This window comes from Lontra canadensis, unplaced genomic scaffold (genome assembly GCF_010015895.1).
Source record: "Lontra canadensis isolate GAN:19392208 unplaced genomic scaffold, GSC_riverotter_1.0 scaffold12, whole genome shotgun sequence".
NCBI classification, from domain to species: domain Eukaryota; kingdom Metazoa; phylum Chordata; class Mammalia; order Carnivora; family Mustelidae; genus Lontra; species Lontra canadensis.
The window spans coordinates 27,826,334-27,830,980 of NW_022631006.1; positions in this window are offsets into that span (position 1 = coordinate 27,826,334).

The window sequence follows — 4,647 nt, forward strand, 5'->3', positions numbered from 1 at the left end:
CTGTAAGTTAGGGTGTAATGACTGGTAACTGCCAGGTACTACTGCAGTTGCTGGAGTTACTAGATGTACCTCTGCTCACAGCCCCAAGAACAGAATATCATGTATTCTCAGCTAGAATTTTCCTTATCCTATAAAGAAAGCCTGTACGCAGTGACTCTTCCTGTACCTTACTCTCCCTTCTCTCAAATTCTCATACCACTTTCCATTTTACTTACCTATTCTGGACATCATGAAATGAAATCCTACAATATGTGGCCTTTTGAGACTGGCTTCTTTCTTTCCCTTAGGATAATTTTTACAAGGTTCATTTCTGCTGCAGCATGTATCAGTACTTCATTTCTTTTTGTGGCTGTATAGCATTCTGTCTTTTGAATGTAAAGCATTTTCTTTATCCATTCAACACCTGGACATTTGAGTAGTTTCTCTTTTCTGGCTATTATTAGTAACGCTGCTGAAAACAGTCATGATCTTTATTTGAACATTTTTTTCACTGTTGTAGGGTATATCCCTGTGAGTAGAATTGCTGGATCATAAGCTAACTGTAAATTGAACATTTTGAGGAACTGTCGAACTATTTTCCAAAGAGGCTACAACACTTTTATATTACACCCTCAATCTATGTAATAGGGATTTCAACTTTCTATGTATTCTCTTTTCTTTCTTTCTTTCTTTTTTTTTCTTTTCGCATAAAAAACTAATGATGTATTTTATGGTGACCAACATAACACAATAAAAAAATAAAATTTTATTAATTTGTTTGTCAGAGAGAGAGTACACACAATCAAGGGGAGCAACAGATAGAGGGAATGGCAGGCAGAAAGAGTGTCAGGCAAAGGGAGAAGCAGGTTTCCCCACAAATCTGGGAGCCTGACGTAGGACTCGATTCCAGGACTCTGGGATAAAGACCTGAACCAAAGCAGTTGCTTAACCAACTGAGACACCCAGGCATCCCCAACTTGCTATATATTTTCACCAATATCTGTTACTTTTTTGCTTTTTTGACTTGAGTCATCCTTGCAGGTATGAAGTGGTACCTTTATTTTTATTAGTGCTTTCCCTAATGTTATTGGCCATTGTTTCATGTGCTTATTTTGGCCATTTGTTTCTCTTCCTTAGGGAAATATATGTTCAAATCCTTTGAGCACCTTTAAAATGGGTTATTTGTCTTTTTATTGTTGAATTGTAGAAGGTATTAATAATATATTTTGGACATAAGTCCATTAACAGATATGTAAACTGCAATTATTTTCTCCTAATCTATAGGCTGTCTTTTTACTTTCTTGAATATATCCTTTGAAGCTTTTACTTTTATTGTAAAAGTATAAAATATAAAATATATAAAAATATAAAAATATATTTTTACATATATATTAAAAATATATTTTTAATTTTCTTTTTATTTAAATTCAAGTTAACCTGTAGTGTATTAGTTTCAGGGTAGAGTTTAGTGATTGATCAGTTGCATACAACACCCAGTGCTCATTGCATCAGTTGCCCTCCTTAATGCCCATCAGCCAATTATCCTCCCCCCCAGCCACATTCCCTACAACACCTCTCAGTGTGTTCTCTATAGTTAAGAATCTCTTTGGCTTGCCTCTCTGTTTTTACCTTATTTTATTTTTCCTTCCCTTCTCCTATGTTCATCTGTTTTGTTTCTTAAATTCCACACGAGTGAAATCATATAGTAGTTGTCTTTCTCTGAATGACTTATTTCACTTTGCATAATACCCTCTAGTTCCATCCATGTTGTTGCAAATGGCAAGATTTCATTCTTTTTGATGGCTGAGTAAAATATTTCATTGTACATATATGCCACATCTTCTTTATCCATTTATCCATCAGTGGACATCTGGTCTCTTTCCATATTTAGGCAATTGAGGACATTGCTGCTATAAACATTGGGGTACATGTGCCCCTTTGAATCACTATTTTTGTGTCCTTTGGATTATTGCTTTTGGTGTCAAATTAAGAGACCATCATCCAATCCATGGTCACAAAAATTACTCCTCTGGATATTCATATTATTATTTTTCAGTGCAGATTGTGTTTGCAATTTCTGAATTTACTTGGACATTTTAATAGGAATTTGTTAAGACCGAAATAATATGCAAGTTCCAAATAATGACTTTGAAGTAAAAGCTTCACAAACACTATTTGGTGTATTCAGGTGTGTTTCACAGTTTATAAGGCCATATAAGGCATGCATAATCATTTGTATCTTATTTTGAAATCTTGGTATTTTTGAAGAGATTATCCCACATTTTCATGTGAATCCTATTGATTATTTCTTTCAGGTTGCTAAGTCTTGATATAATCTTTTAAAACTAAATCATTTGTAACATTTATGGTCAAATATTACTTCTCTGAGACATTTGAAACATTGGTTCATGGTTGAAGAATAGAATGAGAAGTAAACTGTTGAAAAAGAAAAAAGGAAAACAGGCTAATTGTGGAATATGGCATAAAAGGAAGGATAAAGTTAATAGAATTATTACAATAATTATGGTGAAATATACTAATGTTCTTTATATAAAAAGAAAACAAGAGATGGGTAAAAAAAAAAGGCCTTATTGTGTCTAAACTGTCGGTAATGTTTTCAAAGCTTTTGGTTCATTTTGCTTCCATTGCTATATGAGAAATAATTTTCACTCTTTCATATGTAGTTGTTTGAAAACCATATTTTAATGATTTGATACAATTTGATACAATTTGTCATCCTTTTTTTAGCATTACTATCCTAGTTTTTAAAATTTGACATAAAGGTAAAGCTAAAATTTTATAAGAGCATTCCTGATGGTGGCCATCTTGCAGAATATCACATGTTCATTGCTGTTTGAGGAAGGAATTAAAGCAGCTGTTCACTTCACCCACCTGACATTCTTTGGGATAAAGGGGTGATGACTTCATGGATTTAGACTTGTTTCTGACATCGAGAAAGATACACATTAAATATGGATAACTATTTAAGTTTTTATTTTAATTCCTGTTATCATACAGTGTAGTATAAATTTCAGGTGTACAATATAGTGATTTACCACTTCCATAGAATACCTGGTTCTCATCACAAGTGTACTCCTTAATCCCCATCAAATTTTGTGTGCCAGTTGCACCTCAGTAAAGCTATTTTTGGAAAAAGAAAACAAAGGAAAATGGATTAGGTATACATAGCATCTGATTAAAGTATCTCTAACATTTTTAGGCTGTGACACTGCCAGCATTCTGCTTATTGCTTGTTCCACATTATACCATGGACTCTTTTTTCTTGAAGTATAATTGATGCACATTGTTACATTAGTTTCAGGTGCACAACATAGTGATTTGACAAGTCTATACACTGTGCTATGCTACACCACAAGTGGTAACCACCGTATGTCACCATACAGTGCTATTATAATACTGCTGAGCGTATTTCCCATGCTGTACCTTTTATCCTCATGACTTAACTCATTCCATAACTGGAAACTCCCATAACTGGAAACCCACTTCCCTTCACCCATTTAGCCCTTCTACCCATATCCCTTCCCCCAGCTACTGTCAGATTTTTCTCTGTATTTATGGGTTTCGGCTTTTTTTTAATTTTGCTCGTTTATTTGTCTTTTATATTCCACACATAAGTGGAATCATATGGTACTTGACTTTCTCTATTCAATTATGTCACTTAGCATAATACCTCTAACCCATCTAGTTGCTTCAAATGGCAAGATCTTATCCTTTCTTATGGCTGTATAATATTCCATTATATCATATGTATTATATCATCCTGTGTATAGGTACATGTATGTATGTATATCATCTCTTTTTTATCCATTTATCCATGAACACTTAAATTTCTTCCATATCTTAGCTACTGTAAGAACTTCTGCAATAAACATAGAGGTGCATATCTTTTTCAATTAGTGTTTTTAGTGTTTTTTAATGTGGGGATGGGAGGGAGTGAATATCCAGTAGTGGAATTACTGGATTCCATGTTATTTCTTTCATTTTCTGGGCATCTTCCATACTATTTCCACAATGGCTACACCAATTTACATTCCTATTATCAGTGTCCAAGTGTTCCTTTCTTTCTACATTCTCACCAACACTTATTATTGTCTTTTTTATTCTAGCCATTCTGACAGTAATGTGATACCTCATTGTGGCTTTGGTTTGTCTTTCCTTGGTGAATAGTGATGTGGGAATTTTCTCATGTGTCTATTGGCCATCTCTATATCCTCTTTGGAAAAAAATATGTATTCTAACCCTCCATTTTAAATCAAATTATTTGGGAGTTTTTTTTGGTGGTCATTGTCTAAATTTTCACTCAGTTTGGATATTAACCCCTTATCAGATATATCTCTTCCAGATGTCTTCTCTCATTTAGTAGGTTGCCTTATCACTTTGTTGGTTGTTTCCTTTGTGAGGCAAAACCTTCTTATTTAGTTATAGACCTAATAGTTTATTTTTGCTTTTGTTTCGCTTACCTGAGGGGACAAACCTAGAAAAATGTTGCTGTGGTGAATGGGAAAGGGATTAGTGCCAATGTTTTCTTCTAGGAGTTTTATGGTTTCTGGTCTCACTTGAAGGTCTTAGATCCATTTTAAGTTTGTTTTTGGGTATGGTGTAAGAAAAGGGTCTAGTTTTACATATAACTGTCCAGTTTTCCCAGCC